The sequence below is a fragment of the Gallinula chloropus genome (genome assembly GCF_964237585.1).
Source record: "Gallinula chloropus genome assembly, contig: HAP1_SCAFFOLD_166, whole genome shotgun sequence".
Classification (NCBI taxonomy): domain Eukaryota; kingdom Metazoa; phylum Chordata; class Aves; order Gruiformes; family Rallidae; genus Gallinula; species Gallinula chloropus.
The window spans coordinates 220,011-243,740 of record NW_028168824.1 but is presented as its reverse complement, the minus strand read 5'-3'; the positions used below and the strand labels follow the sequence as shown (position 1 = coordinate 243,740).

The 23,730-nt window shown below is 46.7% G+C and overlaps 2 pseudogenes across 2 annotated transcripts in view; both read left to right on the top strand.

The window, feature by feature from the left end:
- LOC311204150 (hydrocephalus-inducing protein homolog) overlaps positions 1-742 on the top strand; it is a 50,345-nt pseudogene extending 49,603 nt beyond the window's left edge. Inside the window, exon 56 of the transcript in view lies at positions 649-742. The product of the transcript in view is annotated as a hydrocephalus-inducing protein homolog (transcript). The remainder of the gene's footprint in view (positions 1-648) is intronic.
- A 36-nt stretch (positions 743-778) lies between these two features.
- Positions 779-23,341, top strand: LOC311204149 (nischarin-like; annotated as a pseudogene). Its single transcript has 14 exons — positions 779-793; positions 4,701-4,784; positions 5,533-5,715; positions 10,036-10,084; positions 11,596-11,759; positions 13,258-13,410; positions 13,975-14,043; positions 14,443-14,628; positions 14,829-14,957; positions 15,361-15,474; positions 16,278-16,386; positions 19,724-19,845; positions 20,697-20,752; positions 21,989-23,341. The product of its transcript is annotated as a nischarin-like (transcript).
- Positions 23,342-23,730: the final 389 nt, after the last annotated feature.

Genomic DNA, 23,730 nt, shown 5'->3' with positions numbered 1-23,730 from the left:
GGCTCTTCCAAGCCCTGAGGCACATCTGTACCTTGTCTGTGATCTGATGGTGCTTGGCCAGCAGTCTGCTTGGTACCATCTTCCAAAGGAGCCTTGCTGGACTTCACTTGACCGTTTTGCCTTCATCTTGCCGTGCTGTCATGCAAGAGTTTGGCCATCGAACCCCGGACTGCGTTGGGTGTGCAGGGACCTCCGAAGGCCATCTGCCCCCTTCAGTGAGCAGGGCCACCTTTAGCTAGATCAGGTTGCTCAGAGCTTCATCTGCCCTGACCTTGAATGTTTCCAGGGATGGGGCCTCCACTACCTCTCTGGGCAACCTGTGTCAGGGTCTCTCCACCTTCAGGGTGTATCCCTGCTAATTGCTTCATCAATAGCCACTAATCGATAGCCACTAATCGATAGCCACTAATCGATAGCCACTAATCGATAGCCACTAATCGATAGCCACCTGGGAAACAAGGCAAGTGAAATGTTTCTAGGTGAAACACCTCAAAAGCAGCAGAAGTGTTCATGCTCCCAGTGTCGTGCCCCTGCACCAAGTAACTCCTTCCAGATGGTGTCCAGGACTGGCAGCGCCTGATGTCAGTTACGGCACGGCATCGTTAACCACCCAGCACCTCATTAGTCCTTTTTTCTTTGTGTGCCCAGGACCATCACAGCCATGAACCCGACCAGTTCTGCGTGTTCCTTCCAGTGGATTTGCCAGGACCCCACGGTGCAACAGAGGGAGGGTGTGGAATAAATGCTGTGGGGTCCCACCCACAGGAGACTGTCCTCCATGAAGTTCTTCAATGTGAGTCCTTTCCCACAGGGTTTTACCTGTTCATCAGCTGCCCCGCCGTGGATCACTGCTATGGCGGGCAGTCATAAATCCCAATGTCTCTCCAGTCCTCCATGGGGTCACCAGCCTCCCCCCCAGCAAATCTCTCTCGCTCATCTCTGTGGGCTGCAAGTGCTGGCAGAGGCTTGCTCCAACGTAGGGTCACAGCATCTTCTTCTCTGTGTCTCCACCTGTTCCATCCAGCGTGGAGCCTCTCCACTGGCCACAGGTGGGGTCTTGGCCTTTTCCATGGACTGTGGGGAGGGGGAACACCCTCTCCACCGTGGGTTTCTCCACAGGCTGCAGGGGCATCTTTCCCTCCAACACCCGGGGTGCCTCCTCCCCGACCCTCCCCAGCCTGCGTGTCTGCACAGCTCGTTACATCTCCTCACTCCCTTCTCTGGTGGCAAAATGCAGCTGCCAGCAGGTTTTTTTTTTCTCCTATATGTGGTTCACAGAGGCGCTTTGGCCCAATATTTACACTTTGGGGCCACAGAGAATTCCAGCAGCTCCTCACAACAACCATTTTCTACAGCCCCATGTCTCTCCCAGCACCCAGCTACACAAAACTGTGACACCGGGGGAGCGGCGCGCTAATGACCCGGGGTTCATTAAAGTTGTTTTCATTAGACGCTGGGGTGTGGTGGTGACAGCAGCGACCTCCGCGCCACTGACGCCTGGCGTGGTGCGGGCGCAGAATGACAAGCTCTATGAGAAGAGGAAGGTGGCAGCGCTCGAGAGGGGAGAAGTGAGCGGTGGGAGGGGGGCAGGGGGAGGCTGCCTGGGAATCGGAGACGCACCTGGGCTGGGGTGGCGGGAGCTGGTTCTGGAGACTAGGGGGTCCAGAGACTGTGGGTCCAACCTGGCTCCCCAGCGACATCTGCTGCTTCTTCAGCGGAGGGTCCAGGGTAATGGGGCATTCCCAGGGCACAGGGGGAAGGGGCCATTGTCAGGGCACCGGCACGGCCCTGGCGCAGGCATTGCCCAGGGTGACCTTGTCAGGCCGGGGAGGGGGACGGTGCCCGGGCGTGAGGGGCTCCCGGGTGCCACCCATGTCCCTGTCCCACCGGTGACCGGAGCGCCTCTCCGAAGCAGGGGCTGCCCTGAGCCAGCAATGGTGCCAGGAGCCCCTTGCAGAGCCCAGCCTGCCCGCAGGCACACACTGGGTACAATAAATCCCTGGCAGGCATTAATTGGAGAGCACCTAATTGGGAGTGGCATCCTCTCTTGCAATGCTCTTGGGGCCAGACTGCTCCATGCCTGGCCCTGACCATGGTAATGGACATGAGGGTCCTGCTGGACCACAGTCAGGGCAGCACCCATGCCCATCGTTGGAGAGAAGCTGCAAAAGCAAGAGAAAAAGTAGAAAAGAGGGTCGTGTAGAGATGTGATTTGTGCGTCACGGTAAGGAAGGTGCAGACAGAAGGACGCCCCTGGGACAACCTTTTGTATAGGAATGTTGTGGTTCTTGTAGTAATGAAAAGTCCAGAAACCTGACTGGAGGCTGCTGCCTCAGCCAGGAGAGGGGATAAAAGCTTGCTCAGTTGTTACTAAAGGTGTCTTCGATCCACCGCGATCGCAGTCCGGGCCTTTCAATGCGCCACCAGTGGCGCCCAGTGCGGGGCACTGACACGACTCGCTGCGATCCGGTGCCGCGGCTCAGCTGAACTCAGGGCAGAACGCTGACAGGAAGCGCTACCGGCGCCCCAGTGCCTCTCGCAGGAGGAAGGTGAGCGGCTGAGAACTGTGGGGATGAATGTGATCAACAAGATTGTGAAGGAACATGGGAAGAAAAGGGATAGTGGAGAGTTACAGCAAATTTTTCTTTGGCCTTTTAAAAGTGATCCTTCCACAAACAGTCACAATATTTCTCATGCAGAAATCTGGGATGAAGTTGGGGTCAGATTTGGGATGGTGCCACTAAAATGGCTTTGCCAAAAACGTTATCATTTCCTCCAAGTGGAATTGAGCCATGAAGGTGAATTCATGTTTTAAGGAAATGTGGGTGGAACAGGAGGCTGAAGAACAAGCAAAAAAATGTGTGTAGAAGAGTAAAACCTATTACCAGGTTTATTTTTTTTTTCTTCTCCATCCAAAATACTCTGAGGTAGGATGGTCTAGGTGAAAATGAAGCTCTTTTGATTTCAGCAATGCCTCTCTGGAGCCATCACAGCTGTGTACATCTACCTTTCCCTGAGGCGTTGATACCCATTGCAAGGAAATCCCTTTGTGCTAGGATGCAGCTAGGCTGGCTTGGGTTATCAGTTTCCAGCAGGTGTGCTGCTATGTTCTGAGGGACATGATCTGCTTCAGCTGGGTAATACTACTTAAGCTTATCCAAGTGTGGCTGGTGAGGAAATAAGCACACCTTGTTTCCTTCTAGCTGCAACAGCTGCATGGACAAACTGTACCTGTTTCTAAACCAGAGTACCTCTTCCCATATTCAAGTGAGAATCAATTGTCTTGTCTGCCAAAGCCAATCACCCCAGCAATATTTCCAGGGCACAGGGGAGCTGCCTCAGTCCCCCTGTCTCCTGTGGTGTTTGATTGATGTGTGAGAGCCAGGTGCCCCAAGCAGCCCATCCTCCCTGAAAGGGCAGCTGTGGAGCCCCTGCAGCACCCTCACTCGCCCAGCCCTTACCGCTTTGGTGACAGAGATGAGCTGGTTGAAGCTGGTAAGAACGATGTTGAAGACAGAGGCAGTGCACACCAAGTAGTCCACCACCAGCCACAGCTTGCACAAGCCCCGGCCAAGTCTCCTCCACTCACTGGGCACCACGAGGTCCACTACTTGAACCAGCATTACATTCTCCGCTTGGATCTGAAGGTCAGTAGCTCATACTCTCTGCTGGTTAGCGATGGTGGTTTGGACCACCACGGAGTCTCTAATTACAAGAGTTACTTCTCATTGACATGGCCTTAGGTCATAAGGAAATAGACTTATTTAATTCGGTAGCCACAATGAGTGGGGAACTCCAGAGATTCGTTACACTTTTTTCAGTGTTGTGGCCTGCAGCTTGAGAAACAAAGGCTCAAGCACTGCCAGGTGAAGAGATAACGGGATGGAGCCTTTAGGCCATGAACCTCGGGGAAACTAAACAAGGTGGCAGCATCGTTGCCGGCCCCCTGCTGGGACAGGCTCCAGGAAAAAGTGTCCTCTGTTGTTAAGGTGTAGCTGCTGTCTGACGAGGGTTTAGAAGTTCTACTGGCATGATAAGATAGAGATGCTGCTGTGACAGCAAAACGTTGACCAATCAGATGTAGCCCCCGAACACCGTGTGTTTGACAGAAAGCAGCCGTCTGCAGAGCATATAAACAGGAATGGTTCTTTGCAATAAATCGACTCTTGCTGCATCAAGCTGTGTCCCGTCTCTCTCCGTCGCAGCATTGCTTTAGATAACTGCAGTGATTCCTTGGGCATGGTTGTAACCCTCAGGAAGCTGAGGAATAAAAACTTAACATCCAAGCAGCCAAAGGGCTTGTCCAGATTTCTGAAAGGTTCCATTTCTGCGTAGCTGTGACATGACAGCAGGATGCTCGCCAAGTTCCTCCACCTCTTGTGGAAATTGGGAGACTGAAGAAAGGATGCTGCTGTTCCAGGCTTGTTGTGAGTAGCTATGCATACCAGCTGAATGTAGCAGAGATCTTTAGAAAAAGTTGTGGCTTAGATGCTAACCTTTGGGTATCAAAAATAAAAGCAATTGCTTTATGTGCTTTGTGAATGAGATTAGGGATTCTACATCAGCAGAGTCACCTTAGAGTTCAGATTAGCTTTCGGGTAACTACAATACTTCCAGAAGGTAGAACCACAGAATTTCTCAGCTTCTCTTTAGGACATGCTTTGGTTGCATTGTCCCTTACTTTAATTTCTTCCTTTCAGGTGTACATTATTCAGGTCAGTGTTGGCAATCATCAGTGGACAGTCAAGCATCGTTACAGTGATTTCCATGACCTGCATGAGAAGGTAAGGTGGTTAAAGCTCTGGCCTCAGTCTCTTACAAAATATTGTACAGTTTTTGTAGTGGTTATGTGGGACAAAAATATTTTCCTCAAAGAGCAAGAATATCTGCCAGATGCCATCTGAAGTGCAGACTGAATCCTTTGTATGAGTAGTGTTACTTGCCCCTCTTACACTCCCCTCTTGAACTAGGGGAAGTTGGCCTGAACAACTTTAGCCTTGGGCAGAAGCTTCCATCAGGGAGAGTGGAGTTTTACCTAGAGTTATTAAACCTTTTGCCAAGAGATGTTTAGGTGTTTATGATGAGCTGATCTGGTAATCTGAAGCTGGATTCATGCCAAGACTCTCTCTTAGGTAGGGTGGCTGATAAAACTGACCTTAGGCAGTAGCATGGGTTAGTTACCAACCAGTGCTGAATAAACAGGTAGTGAAAATGAGGGCAAATCTATCATATTCAAAACTGGGCAGCTTTTTCAGCAATGCACTAGTAATTCTGTTGCTTTATCAACTTCATTACATTCTGCCCTGTGGTAACTGTGAGCAATTATCTCAGAAAACACTATTATTCAGCTTCTCACAATTTTATAAAACGGTCTTTCTGAAAAATACCGAAGTCAGTAGGTAAAGTTACCAAAGTAACTGTATTGGTTTTGTTCTACCAGGATTGAGCAACATGCTCTTCATGTGTTCTGTCACATCTTATGTGTGAGTTCAGGTTGTGAGTTGGGTCGTAACTCTGGTCTTTGTCTTTCAGCTTGTTTCAGAAAAGAAAATAGATAAAAATCTCCTACCTCCCAAGAAGATTATTGGGAAAAATTCCAAAAGCCTGGTGGAGAAAAGGCAAAAGGAGTTGGAGGTCTACCTGCAAACTCTGCTAGTCAAGTTCCCTGTCACTGCTCCAACAGTTTTGTCACACTTCCTACACTTTCATTGATATGTAAGTTATGTTTTTAGCATATAAAAACGGAGGCCTGAGGGTCTTGCTTGGAGAGACCTGTGTGGAATCTTCACAAAGTAGCTGGAGCTGCTCTTTTTCTGCCTTTTGCACGATGCAACAAAGCATATTTTTCAGATTTTTGACAGCACTTTTTGTTGCAGTAGGTGCTGTGCTGACAAGTAGTGTGGGTAGGGACTCAAAGAGGAGGAAATAAATGCTGGCAGGGTAGCTGGAAGCTGTGAATAAATCTGCAGCTGAATTGGTTGTTAGGCTGAAGTCAGTAGTGCTGGCTCTCTGAAGGAGCATTGCAGAAGCGATCCACATGCACCCCTACTTAGTGGTTACTGCTTAGATCTGTGGTTCATTCTTGGAACAGTTTCCAGTAGCCTGAATAAAGAAAAATGGTGCTTCTCCATGAGAAGCACACTGATGGAGTGGCCTCTAGAGAAACAGCTCCAGCCAGCAGACAGAATGTTAGGGTAAAGGAAAATAAGCAGTGGCTTGCTTTTGTGTTCAGATTGTGATTTGTTCATTCATCTCTTGTGGATAATTGGGCTTTTTTACAGTATGGCATCGTGTTGTAAGGGGGAGATTGAACTTCATGAAGAGGAAAATGCACTGGAGAACTCTGTGGAAAGGAGGACCAGTAATTGCTTCAGGGTGGGATGTGCTGAGATGGCTCTTCGTGGTTTCATATAAAGGCTTCAGAAGTAGTGGGTCATTAGATGCGTTGATAAAGCTTTAGCAACAAAGAAGAACCTGCTTTTGTTGTATTCCATGAATGTAATTCCCCTGCTGAGGCCTGAGTTTGACTTGGATAATCTGTTCATGGTGCTGCTATTGCCCTGCAGATGTGAGCAAGGAGGACTAGTTTGTCATGAGGGAGCTTTTGTAAGTTGATTGGTGGTTTTAAATCTATTAAATGTGTGTGATAACATAGGGAGAATTCTGTTAAGATGGAGCAAACTTCCGGATCACCAGGAAGTTTCTCTCTTAAATGGTGTCTGTTTCATTAATGTTTTGGTCCAGTAACTTCAACAAAGATTTTTATGCAGGCAGAAATTCTTCCAGTCATTCTCACTTTTCAGTTAGATGATTTCTTCCTTGCTGTAATGTTCATCCCTTTTCACTTTTTCAAAGAACTGCTGTTACTTGCATATGAATGCTTCCATGCTTGTGTATTGTGTTTGTGTATTATCATAGAATGACAGAATCCAAGACTGGTCTGGGTTGGAAGGGACCCCAAGGATCACAGAGCTCCAACCCCCTGCCACAGGCAGGGACACCAACCTCCAGGCCTGGAGCTACACAAGGTTGCCCAGGGCCCCATCCAACCTGGCCTTGAACACCCCCAGGGATGGGGCACCCACCCCCTCTCTGGGCAGCCTGTTCCAGCCCCTCACCACTCTCTCTGTAAAAAGCTTCCCTCTAATATCTAATCTAAACCTTCCTTCCTTTAGTTTTAATCCATAAATGAGTGAAGCTGTTGTTTAATCTGCATTTCTTTGTTTAGGGGAGTCTGGCTTGAGGTAGAAATGCAATTGTTTGGGACTTGAGAGTACTTTTTAAATATTTACCAAAAGTAGTTAGCTTGTCAGCAGAAAAGCTAAATATTTGCCACAGGAATTCAACTGGGGAACAATCTTCCTGCAGAACTTTGGTCTTCTAAAATATCTTTACAATATTAGCCCATGTGCATGCTTGAGGCTTTATAATGCCTGATACTGCCTCCTTAGTTTATATAGGAAGGCTGGTGATGGCACCAAGCTGTGTGACACGCTGGAGGGAAGGGATGCTGTCCAGAGGGACCTTGACAGGCTTGAGAGTTGGGCCTGTCATGAAGGTCAACAAGGCCAAGTGCACGGTCCTACCCGTGGGTCATGGCAATGCCGAGCACAGCTCCGGGCTGGGTGGAGAACAGATGGAGAGCAATCCTGAGGAGGAGGACTTGGGGATGTTGGGGGATGAGGAGCTCAGAGTGAGCTGGCAGTGTGCACTTAGAGCCCAGAAAGCCAACTGTCCCCTGGGCTGCTTCACAAGAAGTGTGACCAGCAGGTCAAGGGAGGGGATTCTGCCCCTCTGATCTGGAGTGATGCCCCCTGCAATGCTGCATCCAGCTCAGTGGTCCCCAGCACAAGACAGGTGTGGAGCCCTTGGAGCAAGGCCAGAGAAGGCTGGAGCACCTCTGCTATGGAGGCAGGCTGAGAGAGTTGGGCTGGTTCAGCCTGCAGAAGAGAAGGCTCTGGGGAGACCTTATAGCGGCCTTCCAGTCCCTGAAGGGGCTACAGGGAAGCTGGAGAGGGACTGGTGACAAGGGCAGGGAGGGACAGGACAAGGGAGAATGTTCTTAAGCTGGGGGAGGGGGGAGTTAAATTGGGTATTAGGGAAAAAAAAATCATCTTCCCAGGGACAGTGATGAGGCCCTGGCACAGGGTGCTCAGAGAAGCTGGGGCTGCCCCTGGATCCCTGGCAGGGTTCAAGGCTGGGTTGGATGGGGCTTTGGGCACCCTGGGCTGGTGGGGGGTGTCCCTGCCCATGGCAAGGGGTTAGAACCAGGTGGGATTTAAGGTCCTTTCCAGCCCAAAGCTGCCTGGGATTCTGTGATTATTTTTTTTTTTCTTGTCTATTCTTATTTGTAGCATTTCCAGTAGGGATTATTTAATCTTATTCCCTAGGTTAATGGAACTAAACTGGTGTAGAAATAACCACAGTAAATACACTACAAGTGCTTTGCAGCCTTTGTGTTCCAGGGGAAAGCTGTGTCTGGCTTGGCAAAGAGCAGCAGTTGGATGTGACAGCAGTGTACAACCTTATTGTTGCTTTGGTGTTGAACAGGGGTGTGCAGTGATATGGGGGTGCTTACTTCCTTGCAGTGTCTTATACTTTGTCATCTTAGATTTGGTTTCTTAACTTCCAGATAGAAGCTTTTAAAAGAAAATAATTGAGTACCCAGAAGCTGCTGTAGAGAGACACCTGCAAACAATGGATTTCTGTGGGATTGGTGCATATAAGAGAGCGAAGACAGAGGCCTGTTGTAGGTCTGACAGAGGACTAGAGCTCCTTTTCTGTGGGCTACAATACTCCACGTCATGACCTTGTTTCGATTATAAATGTAGGAAAATTCTGCTGTGTCCCCCAGATGATGAAGGGAACACAGAGCCTGGGTTTCAGTCAGATCTCTGCATGCCAGGTGAGTGTAACTGGCTTTATCCAATAACAGAACTGTTGGATTTTGTTCGGAATGCAGCTTCGAGCTGCTTCTCCAAACTGTTCCTCCTCAGTGAGTGGGGTTTCAGTTATACTAAGAATGTGCTTGTCTGAAATGTTCACCTCATCAGAAGAGCTGAACTGTGCTGCAGATGGCCCATGGATTTATTTCCTTGTCATGAACCATGAGGGGTTTGTCAGTGAAGTAAACTCATCAAATACTCATTTCATGATGATCTGTAATGCCTGTTTGTCCTTTGCAGCTACCTTAAAATGAGATGTGTGTGCCTAAACTATAACAGATAGTTTTTTGTTCTTCTTGTGAGCCTTAGAGAGAGCTCTTGGAAGAGCTCAGAACTATTTCTGGACTTCTACAGAGCATTTGCGTTTTGTGAAGTATGGGAAATACCTGTACCGACCTTTGTGCTCCTTTAGATTTAAAAAGAACAAATTCCCACAGGGAGAATTTTCCAGGCTTTTTCTTTTCCTCCTGGAGCTGTCAGTGTGTAGAAAGGGGGTTGAGCACTGTGTAGGTCCAGAAGGGCAGAGAAGATAGAGGATGGTGAACAGGGACTTTGAATTCTTCTTCAGCAAGGAGGTTAAGTCCAGAAGACTAATTTTTACAGATCTCTTCTTCCCTGTAGACTTGTTAATCTAAAGTTATCAGTGTATTAGTGATGCTCTAAGGAAATGTTGAGTGCTTAATTGTCCTGGTTTTGGCCAGGACATTCATGCATTAGGTTAGTCTAATGTTAAAATTTGAAGAAAACTGTACTGGTAATAGTTTCTTTAAAACCAGGCTTTGTTTGGCATTGGGCTGATGATGGTCAGTAAGAATTGCTCTAGTTGCTGTTGCCCTTTTTGAAAACATGCAGTGTGTGATTATTTAAATGTAGTTCAGTATTTTCCATCTTGGAAATGAAAAAACTATGAAATTAAATAATTTGATGAAGTATTTTCAAGTTACAAAGAGAATCTATAAGATGTGATGACAGTTGATTTCTATATTTAAAAGTCCTGTACCACAGCAAAAAAGGGAGACTTATTTTGGCCAAGGATACACTTTGAACTGTAAGTATGTAACACTTCATTGCAATGGTTTAATCTTTGCAGGAGATCAATGGGATCACTGCTGCACTGGCTGAAGAGCTCTTCCACAAAGGTAAAGAACCTGCAAGAATTTAACTGGGGATGGTTCCCTCCATGTGCATGCGTGTGTATACCTGTGAGATTTAATCTCCAGACCATGAGATCTGAGCCTTTCACATCAGACCGAGACTTGTTCTTCCTCTTCACCTTTTTCTTGCTATTTGTGCTTTGATCCAAGCTGTATTTGAGGAGGAACTGTCACAGAAGCACAGCTGCTTTTGGAAATAAATCAGAAATTGATGAATTTCTTGGTATGTTTTAGTGCAACCAGTCAGGAAGTTTGTGTCATTTCAGTGAGCCTTGATAGAGTGTGTTGAATGCATCACTTCACCTGTCTTAATGTTGTTCTTCCAGAATTCAGGAAACATGAGACCTTCTGGTCAGTTAATGAAAGGATGTGCTTTTCTGAGGCTGAGAGCTGACAATGAAATGCACTACTGCAACATCTCTAAGTGGCTCCCCAGGAGCAGGAGGCGTGTGAAATGATTAACCCATGATGGCTTTGTTTTGAGGGACAGGCTGAATGCTGTGCTGTGATTCTGGCTGGCTGAGGTGATAGGTGAAGCATGGTCCAGATTGTTCTGGCACAAAATCTACTTTAGGTGAAGCCACTTCAGAGGGTGCACTCAGCAAATTGTGGAACACTTTAAGGAAGGTCCTGAAGAACTGTTCCCTGACTCTGTAGTGCCTGTAGCCTCACTAGTGCCAAAATCATTGATGTCTGACCGCTGTATGCGAGTGGAACCTTGTGGTGATGTGCAGCTGGACTCTGGGACTTGCTCCCACTGAAGCCAAAGGGAGTTTTAGTCTTTGGAGAACTCTGCTTATCAGGAAAGCCGATGCTCTCCTGTCTGTCAGGTCAAACTGGTGTCCTTAAAAGTTAGAGGAGGAAGATGTTAATTCCACGTGTGCATGTATTCTGACTGCTGTAATCCACATTTGCTCTTGGGATGCTGTCAGAGGAGGCTTTTGGATGCTGTTTCCTAGTGTTCCTGGAAAGAAATGGGATTGTAAAAATATTGCCAGAGAATGCATTTCCTGCCCTGGGAGCTTGCTCTGGTGGTAGTGTGGTGAAAGTCCTCAGACTGTCCAAGAAGATGCTGCAGCTTTGCACATCAGCAGCTTAGCAAAGGATGTCAGGTCTGTCTGTTAGATGGTAGGTGCTGCTGCTATTGAACTTAGGGATATCTCAAAGTTTAGCAATTTGTATGTTATATAAATGAACTTTGTCTGGTTCCAGCCCTGTTAAGAGGGAAATTTGCCATTAGTTGCGTTGGGAGCTTAAGGCTTGAATGCAGAGAGTGCCTGTTTGAACACTTGGGTTATTCTGGTGTTAAAGAAAATTTATCTGAATTCAGTGCTTCTAGTTTAGAAGCAGAAAAGACATTGTTTTGGTGCCTTAATCATGAGCTTAGAATATAAATGACAGAGATGAAATCGCTGACATTAGGTTTTGCAGGTACCATTTACTCTTTGGTAACTGGGGCAGCGTTGTGTTCGATACCATCATCCTGTGTTTTTCAGGAGAGCAGCTCTGAATGGCTGGAGAAGTCTTCAACATCAGACCCTTGCAGCCATATGCTGTCACTCAACAGTTGCTGCAGGGGAAGCCTACGTGTGCTAATGGAGATGCCAAAACTGATCTAGGTCATATTCTAGATTTCACTTGTCGACTCCAGTATTTCAAGGTGAGCCATGTTTGCACAAGTACTGGCGGTGTTTCTGCCAGAGTGATGGGATTCTTGGCATGCTTCTGGAGCCTGGTTTGAATGCACAAGATCTTTACTGGCAGTAAACACCTGTAAGCATTTAGAGCTCGGTGTTAAACAGGTGCTTATTCTACCAACCTTCAACATAGTTCTCTAAGGAAGACGTTGATTCTGCCATGTGATGTCATCTCTTCAGCGGTGCCCTCTAGGGTTTCTGTGACAGAGCCTTACTGGGTGCTGATAGGCATGGGGAGGCAGGAAATATTCATTTCAACCTTGCATTCTTTGACAACACTATGGCTAGGCCAGTGTATACAGGTGCATACATGCATGTGTGTGTAAGTCCTGTCCCCTTTCTCACCTTTAACTGTATTGGAAAGTTTAAAAAACCCCAAACCAAACTAACAAAACCATCAGTTTTAGAGATGAGTGGCCCAGAATTTCTAGGAAAAATGCCATTACAGAACAAATGTAAAATGGCCTCAGATAATTTTTGTCTGGAACCAGTTTGATATTTTGTTCTTCTACCAAATCAGTGAATTACAAAGACTTGTGCTGAGTAGCATTTTTAACACTGCTTGCTACAGGTCAGTGTCTTTTCAGCCCTTTTATTACATGAAGAATTTCCTTGTAACTGTGTGGTATGTTCAAAGATGAAACGAAGCAGTGGTTTGGGTAAGGTGCACTGGAGGGCTTGGGAAGTTTAGAAAGCAAAACTGCAGCTCTACTGCTATTCCTGTGGATCTTCAGTTGCCTTTGCCATCCTCTGTGTGTAGAACCTGTTGTTCAGAGGATTCTCTGGGTGGAGAAGAACATATGATTTAGAAAAATATTATATACAGCATATTATTTAGAAAAATACTTGAGAGTTTCTGGCCCTTCTGAAAGCTTGTGAGTGGGAGCCTTCAGAGTTTATAAGATATACGTAAGACCAAAAAAAAACCCAAACCTTAAGAGATTTCTCCCAAAATTTTATTCACAGCAACCAGAACTGCAACCGCCTGCCTTTTGCACTGGTGCCATGTGCTCTGGCCAGAATGCTATGGGCACATGGGAAAACTAGATGCCTTTTTATGAGATGGTCTAATGCTTTCTTCAAACCCATCTTGTCAGTGCCTTGGACTTCATCCCCTGGCTTTGATTGGAATGTGCTTCTGTTACTCCTCGAGAGCTGAATGCGTGTGGCTTCTTCTCTGGGCTGTGATTTGGCAAGGGTCTGAGGAGCATACCTTTCACAGTCCCTCTCTTCCTTCCCATTCTCCAGCCTGGGTTGGCTGCCAGTGTTTGGGACTCCCTCCCTGTGGATCTAAAATAATTCTGACACACTCAGCTCCTGCTTTAAGACCTTTAACTTTAATCTGGGTGATGATAAGGCTTAGGGATCTTTCTTCCATAAGGTCATTTGGATTGCTTGTGAAACAATGGGCTTTCACCAAAGATGCAGGTAACATATTTTTAGGGTGCTTGTCTTTAACAGGAAATCCTGGTGCCAGAGGCCTCTGAGTTTGATCAGTGGGAGCCAGAGGATGCAACTTCAAGCTGTCCAGTGACAGCAGTTATCCCAACTTGGAGAACTTTAACAACCTTGGATATGAGTCACAACAGCATCTCTCAAATTGATGATTCAGTGGTAAGAAATCTTTCTTCATTTGTGGGGGGAAAAAGGGTGGCTGGTCTTCTGTGGCACGTGACTCAGCAGCGATTTTGCAATTTCTTCATGTATCTCTCTTCTGAAAGATTTCCCCTTGCACTGTCCGTGCTTGAGCTCCACAAGGTAATGATGTGGAGATCAATGCACTGCTCAGCTTACTCTGGTTTTTGGTTCTGTAATCTTTATCCAGGGTTCTGTGTAATACAGACAGGCCTGTTTGATGAGCTGGAAAGGCCTCTTAATGAGTTTGATCTGTAGTTAGTGGGGCTAAACTGGGGGCAACTTGCTTGTTTTCAGTGAGAACCCAGGTGTCAAATGCAAACGCGACCGTGCTCATCAGAGTATTCTGGTTCTCTCACCAGCAGGTGTCTGCACTCTGGCTGCACTAGAATGGGTGCAGAACGCTTTTTACTGCTGAAAGCTGAGAAGAGGGACTGTGCCTTGGAAAGTTCCTGCCCTTTGCCTGTTAGTTGGTTGGTGAAGGAAGTACAGCCAGGTTTCTAAGCTAAAATGCATTTAACATGTGCACCTTTTCCCATCTAGAAATTAATTCCCAAGATCGAGTTCCTGGACCTGAGTCACAATGGGGTGTCTCTGGTAGAAAACTTACAGGTAAGGGATGCTTTTGAAGGTGATGTTTGCCAGGCTGCCCAGGACCTTCCAACACAGGTTGTTTTGCTAAAGGATTTTGCCACTCATCTAGCGGAGAAGAGTTTAAGCCCAAATAGCTTCCTAGCATCAAGCCCTCATAAGGGTGCATTTCTTACTTGCCAACACTGACATGCAACATGTAGTTCTTGACTAAATTCAGTCGTTGCTAGCTGTGTCAATGGCTTGGGAAAAATAGAGTGGAGGAAGTTCCCTTTCCTGCAGGCTTAATCCTGTGTAATGAGCAAGTTCGTGTTGTGTTTGTCAGCTGGGCAGCATCCAGCATGAGCAAATGGACAAGCCTTTGATATGGTTTAATTTTAGCAAATTGGTGTGTGACTTGGATTTTCTGTGCTCTCGTAGCATCTTTACAACCTTGTTCACCTGGACTTATCCTACAACAAGCTGACATCGCTCGAAGGTGTTCACACAAGACTGGGAAACATCAAAACTCTGAATCTAGCAGGAAATCAGCTGGAAAGGCTGTGTGGTCTTAACAAGCTGTACTCTTTAGTCAACTTGGATCTGAGCAACAACAAAATCGAACAGGTAACTACTGATTTTAGTGTCAGATTGCTTTAGAACACAAGTGATTCCTGTTAGAGGGTGAAAGTGCAAATAAAGTGGCTGGAGAGAATTTTTTTTCCTGGTTACTGTTTGTATGTAATTTAGTCAAGAAATGCTTAGACTGTGGTGGTGTTCTCATTTAGCCAATCTGTGTATTCATCCTTTTACTGAAAAACTTTCAGATTGATGAAGTAAAAAATATAGGAAACCTCCCGTGCTTAGAAAAGGTGGTGTTATCCAGCAACCCACTGAGCATCATCCCTGACTATGGGACCAAAGTACTGGCTCAGTTTGGGGACAGGGCTTCAGAGGTATGTAAGAACAGCTTTTTCTTTCTAAAGCCTGGTAAGGAAAGTTGTGTGAATGCTCTACAAGCCTGAGGAGTTTTTAGTGGGGGTTGGAGTACGTCTCTAGAGAATGGAACCATTTGTACACTGCTGGGCGTGCTCCTCAGATCTAAGGGAGAGCTTGCCCTGCTTTCACTGGGTAACAGGGTGTTCCTGTTGGAAGGTGCCTGTGCCAGTGGGGTGTGGAGCTTCTCAAGCCCTTCTGAGTTTGCATTCAAGTCATGAGGTCTGACGTGGTCATTACCTTGTTTACAGGGTTACAGACATGCACAGCATCTGCATCAAACTATTTATTTATGACATAAGTAAAAATAAGTTACAGAGCTGCCTTGTTTTCTGTATTTCTGGATGTTTTTAACATTTTTAGGTCTGTCTGGATAACACTGTCACCACAGAAAAGGAACTAGACACAGTGGAAGTGCTGAAAGCCATTCAGAAAGCCAAGGAGGTGAAACACAAACTGAGCAGCTCTGATAAAAAGGTGAGTTGGGTGCTGTGAGAGCAGAACGTGCTAGGTACAAAAGAAGCCTGTGAGTCCTCTCCAGATTGGCTTTGAGCAGAATTCCTTAAACTCACTTCTCATGGAAGTGTGTGCAGTGTTTGTGCTTTACTGCAGTGTGAGGTTTGAACATCACCTCTTTCTCTTATTTAGATTTCAGTGCAGTTTCAGGATGTTCCTTTTTCTGCTGGCTTGGGATAGAGGAAGTGGGAGGAAAAGAGAAAATGGCCTAATGGTACACACAATAAATATGCAGCTGACCTCAACAGCCGTATTTTCCATCTTATACAGAGAGTGCTGAGGTGTGAGATCAGTGCTTGTGTTGCAGAGGACTGAAATGATTTTCCCAGACTTTCTTCTTGCGAGTATTGAGCAATGGGAAAGGATCAGAAGTCTGAATTGTCCTGTTCTCCTGTCTGCTGTGCAGTGGGTTAATCTTGTTCTGGAAATAAGTTGTATTATCAGGAGCTGTGATGCCCCTGCAGCCTAAGAATCCTGTTGTCGTTGTGGTTTGTGAAACTTGCTGCTGGTTTTGTCAGTGCAGGGATCAGTGATCAGAATGACTTCTCTAACCGAATTCTTAGTGGAATTCTGCTTAGTGGGCAATGGGAACTTGAGAGGATGTGAGCACCACCGTGTGGCACCCCTCAGAAACCCAACACATTTGGTACTAACGTTCTTTTTACTCCAACTGGGAAATCTTTGTAGACTTGGTGCAGTTCAGGTTCTGACGTGTCCCGTGTGTTTAGGATTTCTCTTTAATTATTGCCTACTTTCTTTATTAGATCAGTGAGGACTCCAGGCTCACTGCTGCCAGCTCCAAACCAAACTGTTCTTCTCTTACTGTTCATCCTTCCTCTCCCTCTGTGCCTCGTCCTGTCAGCTCCAGCCAAGGTAATCATGTATATATCCTGCTGCTGGGCTGAGCCTCTGGGTTCTGCGTCTCCAGGCTGCACTGATGTACCTGGATGTTCTGTGTAGGGATATGGGGCTTATCAAGACAGAGCAGACAGACCCGGCAGCTTTGGCGTAGTGCAAGTGACATGTGACCTGGCAAAGCTGCCCTGATGTTCACTGTGGTGTTAATTAACTCGAACAGAAGTTGGGGCACGGGGCTGCTTTTACTGCAGAAAGCAGCAGCAGAGGACTGTATCTCTCTTGCTAGTCTAGATACATGCCTTCAAGGGAACTGTGGCATCTGTAGACACGTTCTAAACCTGCTTCTCTGCTTGTTGGTCTGCACAAGGGGAGCTGGAGCATCTGTTCCATTACTGCTGTTGGCAAGGGCTGTGTTTCTGTCAGGCCAGAATGGAGGTCGGAAAAGGAGATGAGTAAGAGGCAGTTCTGGAGTTTGGGTTCAGACTGAGCCTGTGATTTCAGCACACTGTTGTGTTCCACAGCACCTGCTGACCTTACCTGAAAATCCCATTTCACTGGATGCTTCAACCAAGGGTACCCACTGCATTAGAACGTAGAACAGTGGCGTGTCCTGCATCTTCTGCAGGGGCCCGTGGGACTGACTGACTGGGAAATTCATGTGTGTCTGAGAAGAGATAAAGATGCTTTTGCTTTTGCCTGAATGAAAGCTTAAAATGCAGTAGGGTGTATCTGGTTGGGGACGACTTTGTAACCATTTAGAAAAGTGATGACAGTCTCCATAATTTGGGGCGAAACAGCTTACTCTTAGCAGTGAATTGGTGGGTGGGGGAAGAGGTCTTTGGAAAGAGTCTGTTCCTGGCATTTCTGCAGAATCAGTAGAGGTCTCAGATCACTCAGTAAAAATGAAGTGACAGCGTTTAAGTTAAAGGAGAAGCAATTTAGATGCAGGTTTAGTTGCTATTTATGTGCTTGATTTGCCTTTGGAGCCCTTCTGGATAACTTTTCACCTCCAGGTGAAGTGCCAGGTTCTCCCAAATTAAGCCAACGGTTGCTTTAAAGCATCAAGCATTGAAGTTGCAGGAGGGAGACAGCCTGGCTATAGGGCAGCCTGTGGTTTTATGCAGGGCTAGCTGTAAAGATGCATGCTAGCAGTGGCTGTGACTGTTTAGGTGTTACTTATTGGTCAAGCATCTTTTTCCATTATTGCAAATGTTTAAGGAGCACATGAATCTTGGAAAAAATACCAAGATCTTTCTGAACTACTTGGGAATTTTATAGGAAAACTGGTGTAAGACTGGGGTTACTGACTGTGGTCCTTTTCCATAAGATTCCTGTAGTAGAGTCTTGAGGAAGGGCTTTTATATTTATAAAAATAAATATAAAACTGGGATATAAATATATAGTGGGATATTTATAAATATATTAATATATCGTGGGATAGCAAGGAGTAGGACAGGATTAGGACATTCCTCAGCTTTAACAACAGAAATGAATTCTTTGCTACATACCTAGCTATCAAGGGTTGTTTTCAAAATACTGATTTTGAGAAGTCTATTTTTTAAAAAAAGGAACTATGCTGGGCAATTTATTTCATTGTTAGACCTGAAATCAGGAATAATGGAATTCATTTTCTGATGCACTATTTCTGTGAATTGTTTTCTCTGCAGTTTCTCTAGACACCATCTGTTTCACTAGCATTTTATTCAACTTAAACATGGCTTCCAAATGGCTTATGGCAAAGATTAAACATATATAGAGAAGAGAAATCCAGCAATAATGCTGCCCTGTTCTGGTTTTCTTGTCAATTTGAGTTTCCTTCTGGCTAACACGGTTGCTTTGTTCAAGCAGTAAATATCTCTTGTGCTTCCTCTGCCTGAGAGATGGTTTGGTGTCATCTACTAAACTTTGCCATCAATCCAGAAAGATACAGGCAGGAGTTCTTATGCCTGAGGAAGCAGCTCACATGCATTGTCAGCATGAGCCAGCAGTGGCTCCTGCAGCTTGGAAGGCCAATGGTATCCTGGACTCCCATCAGAAAAGGGGTGGCAGCAGGGATAGGGAGGGGATTGTCCCTCTCTGCTCTGCCCTGGGGAGGCCCCAGCTGGAGTCCTGTGTCCAGAGCTGGGGCCCCAGGACAAGAAAGATGTGGGACTGTTGGAGAGGGGTCAGAGGAGCCACGGAGATGATCAGAGGGCTGGAGCAGCTCCCCTACGGAGAGAGGCTGAGGGAGCTGGGCTGGTTCAGCCTGGAGAAGAGAAGGCTGTGGGGGGACCTCACTGCAGCCTCCCAGTCCCTGAAGGGAGCAGAGAAACTGGAGGGGAATCAGCTTGTTAAAAGGGTAGAGAATGGCAGGACAAGGGGGATGGATTAAAGCTAAAGGAGGGAAGGTTTAAATTGGATATTAGGGGGAAGTTCTTTGCAGAGAGAGTGGTGAGGGGCTGGAACAGGCTGCCCAGAGAGGGGGTGGGTGCCCCATCCCTGGGGGTGTTCAAGGCCAGGTTGGCTGGGGCCCTGGGCAACCTTGTGTAGCTCCAGGCCTGGAGGTTGGTGTCCCTGCCTGTGGCAGGGGGGTTGGAGCTCTGTGATCCTTGGGGTCCCTTCCAGCCCAGCCCAGGCTGGGATTCTGTGATTGGGATTCTGTTGTTTATTTGCACGTACGTTGTACACGCGTGAGCGGGCCGGCTCTGTGCTGATGCTGAGAACTGGTGTGCTGGGTTGCATTCCTGCCAGGCTGTGAATATCAAACAGGCAAAAAGTCCAATGTCCCTGAGAATATTTCAGTATACTGCATTCCTGATCAGTTTGTAATGATGAGTCAGGCTGGGATCCTTCAGAAAGGTTCTGATCGAGGGAAGATCATTTCCTTGAGTGGCATTTGAGGGACAGGACCTCCTGCGCCAGGGTAAAGGTTTTACAGATCTTCTACTTGTTTGCTCGGCGCCTGCAAAAATGGGAGTGAATGCTGTGAAGCTCACAAACTGCTCTGCTGTGGCTTTGCCAGCCTGGCAATGCTTTGGTAGCACTCAGGGCAAGTTTCAAGGAAATGGACCAGTTCTGTTAAAACTAAATCACATGGAGAATTCTCACACAAGATGTTGAGATTTAAATTGGTGGTTAGCTTAAAAAATGAGCTTTAGCAGTCTTCAGTGCACCTTTCAGTGAACTTACGGATACTAAAATTGTGCCTGGTTTTGTTCTGTCCTGGCTGTTCTGTGAAGAGACCCTGCAGCTTTAATGACTGATGGTCACATTTTGATGATACAATCTTAATTCTAGTTGTTTGACAGACACTGTTAGACATTCATTTTGGTTTTACTTCAGCAACTTTAAAAGGTCTTTGTATTTCTTCTAGAAATAATTTGTGAAGAAACAGTCCTAGCCAGCAGTCTTTTGCAATCTGGTAGTTTGACTCCTACAGACTATACAGTTCCCCAGAGATATTTTGAAATACCAGACTCTGGGTGTAGAAATCAGGTAATTGCTACACTTGTGTTTATTTTATGGCAGTTTTAATGTGGTAGGGTTGGGGTTTTTTTGCAAGCTAATTTCTGATATTAAACTTACGTTGTTATAGTAATCCACAGCAAAGGTATTTTCATTCTCTGAGCTGTTATAATTGAGAAAGGAGGTAGCCCCAAATTTGAGTGGTGGGTTTGGTCCACCTTGTAAAGTGAGTGCATGATCTGAATTCACCAGAGTTGCAGAGAATTGTCGCTGTCAGGACTGAGATGTTTACCTGGCATTAGTGTCTCATTCAGTGTGCTCTGAGATGCTGAACTGCTCTCTGAACTGAGCAGTTCAGCACTTTTTGGAAGACAGTTCTCTTCCTCAGAGAGGGGAAGAACCTTCTCTCTGGCAATAGGTGTTGGCCTAATTGGTCTCCTTCAAACTCCAGCTGTTTAACTTCTGCGTTGTGGTGTCATTTTTTATATAGGAAATGCCCTTCATATGCCTGGCTTCAGGGCATGAGACAGCCAGCCCTGAGGGACTCTGCCTCTGCTGCCAGCGTGGCTGGGCTTTCTCCAGGGCCTTTGCCTTTTCGCCTGGCTGTGCGCTGCTGCTGAAGTCTGTAGTGTGCTGAAAGGCCTACAGGCCACATCTGTTCTCACTGCGTTCCTGGCTGCCTCAGAGTGCCCAGCCTGAACTAAAAACCTGGTGTGTCAGCATCCTCACAGGTCAGCTGTTCAGCTGCCCACGGGTACAGCAGTCACGACTCAGCAGGGAGCTGCTGGCCTTAAAAAGCAGGAGCCAACGTTGACTTTGCTTTTCACTTCTGCTGAAATCTGGCAGCAGCTGCCACTGCCTGATGGTTCTTTGTTCTGTAGGCACCTGCCTCTCTGTTGGATTCCTGTAAAGCACATGGAAGTGATCCCCAGATGGGGTAAGTGACACTTCTGAGCTCTGGCTTGAACCCCCATCAGCTTTTTGAGTCCCAATAGTGGATGGTGCATTTCAGACCCGGCTTTAAGGCAAACCAGTGTGTCTGGTTGCACGCTGCCTCTAGTTGTTTTCAACTGAAATCAGTGGGAAGAGTATAAAGTCTTTGTAACCTTTGAACCCTGGAATAGAGTCAGTGGCTTCCAGCCAGTGATTTGCAAAGTGCCTGTTGGGTTTGGGAAATGGAAGATGAGCTAAACACTTTATTTTTAACTTCTGATAAATTGCACACTCCCAGCCTCTCAACCAGTGGCTGTGCACAGTATGAAGATCACAGAATCACAAGGTTGGAAAAGACCTTTAAGATCATTAAGTCCAACTGTTCCTGTCCTAAGCTAAACCATATCCCTGAGCACCTCATCTACCCTTTTTTTTAAACCCATCCAGGGAAGGTGACTCAGCCCCTCCCTGGGCAGCCTGTGCCACAGCCCCACAAATCTGCCAGGGAAGAACTTTGCCCTCCCATCTGCTCTGACCCTGCCCTGGCACAGCTTGAGCCCATTGCCCCTTGTCCCATCTCCTGTCCCCTGGCTGCAGAGACCATTGCCCACCTCTCTGCACCCTCCTAGCAGGGCAGTGGAGGTGGGGAGAAGGGCTCCCCTCAGCCTCCTCTTCTCCAGGCTGAACACCCCCAGCTCCCTCAGCTGCTTCTCAGAGCATTTGCCCTCCAGCCCCTTCCCCAGCCTGGTTGCCCTTCTCTGGACTCGCTCCAGGACCTCCATGTTCTTCTTGTGATGAGGAGCCCAGAACTGGACCCAGCACTCGAGCTGCAGCCTCACCAGCGCCCAGTCCAGGGGCACAATCACTTCCCCAGACCTACTGGCCATGCTATTTTTGATCTAACAAATTAAATAGTTACTATGTAAAGACAAAACAATGTGTAGACACAAGATGATCTGAAAGCATCTTGAAAAATCAGTGGCAGGATAAAGGAATAATATGAATTAGGAATATTTCTATCAACTAAATGCTGTAAATGTATTAAAGAAATACAGAAATGAATACAACTGCAACCTATGCATTCTTGACTGTTTAAGATGTTTTATGAAATTAGGCTGATGTAACTGCAGTAACAAGATTATACCTCAAAGTTCAGAGCAGCAGCAGCACCATGAGCTGTAGGTAGCTGTGACTGTTTTGAAACTCAGGCTCGTACTTTGCCTTGTTATCTCTTTTGCAGTTTGGATCCTTCAGAGGAAGAACAGCGTGCAGTGCCTGACCCCTGTAACACTGTCATCTTGCCTTTTCATTGTATGTCATACACTGCCACAAACCAAGATTTTACCCAGCACCTTTCTGCCTTGATAGTGCAGACTGTGCAGAGATTCCCCCCCCCCCTCCCTGCTTTACAGAGGAGAAAGGGAGCCCTCTGGGTGACACCAAGACCGCAGACAAAGAAGATGGCTCTTTTGAAATGGGGCTTCACAAAGGAGATGAGACTTCTGAGTTCAGCACTACTTCAGATCCTCGGCCCTCTGACCAGGGAGCAGTGGAGAGTGTTGCAATAGTCAAAATTCTCTGGAGTGTTTCTATTCACATTCATAAAGGCCTCAAGCAGTTTGCTTCCTGTTTGGTTTTGACTGAAGATCTGCCAGCTGTGTTTGAGATTCCTTGTCAGGAATGGAGAGGAAATTGCCAGCACATCCCTTCTGCCTTGAAGCTGGTGCTGTCTTTTCCATATACTGATCTTCTGGAACTTGGCTTTCTCCTGCCAGAAATCTGTTTAACCCTGAAGCTGACAAATGGTGACAACTGCTTGTTTGTTGTTTCAGACCCCCAGAACCTGCAAGACTTTTATTCCTGTTTACACATGCGTTGCTCTCAACAGTACCCGTCAGTGTTAGCAAGCTCCGTGTTGTACTGTGGACCAGCAAACCTCCCAGAGTTTCTCTGCCAGCTTATGGAATTGAATTGCATTTCAGCAGATGATGTTGAAATAAAAGGTTGTTTCCCAACATACCTTGTTTATGGGAAGAAAACCTGTGTCCAGGAACTCCTGCACCAAGCAGAGTCAGCTGGTAGTAACAAGGACTGGTCAAAACCCGTTTTGTGTCCTGCACTTTATTCTTCAGTGTCTAAGGCTTCTGCCCAGGGTCCCTGTGTGGTCCATCCCTGTTGGATATTTCTAACACGCCAGCATTTGTACCTAGTAAAGGTGGATTTCAGTTTGCTGCCAGGTAAATGGGGAGGCACAGAAGAGTGGAGAAGTGTATTTAAGCTGACTAGGATGCCGTTAGCATCACTGGTGCTGCATCCGACTCATGGCTCCATCCAGCAGAAGGGTTCCTTTCTGGATGGCCACGTGCTGGAGTTGCTTGTTGGATACAGATGTGTTAAAGCAGTGTTTGTTCTCCCTCATGAGAAATTCCACTTCCTCAGAATCTACAGTCTTTTGCGGAGGCTCCTGCAGGATGTTAAGACTCTTATTGTTGTCAAAGCTTCAGGCAAAGCAGACGCTGTACGGAACCCCATGGTGGAGGCAGACAGGCATGGTCAGTCAGCAAGGGAACAGTTCCCACAGAAGCTCTGCTGAAGCCAGCGTGGCCTTGCTGGTGAGTTTGCAGCTGTCACTGGGAATGGGTTTGGGCCTGCAGTGTTGGCAACGTGCTTCATCATTCTGTTGGCCTGTGGTGTGTGTGGAGGGTTATCCTGGGCCGTACCTGTCTACCTGTTTTGTTTCTGGTTTGGTTTATAGTTGCAACATGTCTTTTCTTATGGAAGGAGACCTGCCTTTCCCATGCTCCCAGGCTGAGGTCATGCCAGATTGATAGATATGCTCAAGAGAAACCATTTAGAGCAAACTATTCAGAGTAGAAGCTGCCCATTCCTGATTTCTGAATGAAAGTATTAATTTTTGTAGGGCTCTCCGGGTCCCTTCCAGCCCCTGTGATGCTGTGAAAATGACTGGAGTGGAATGACTTT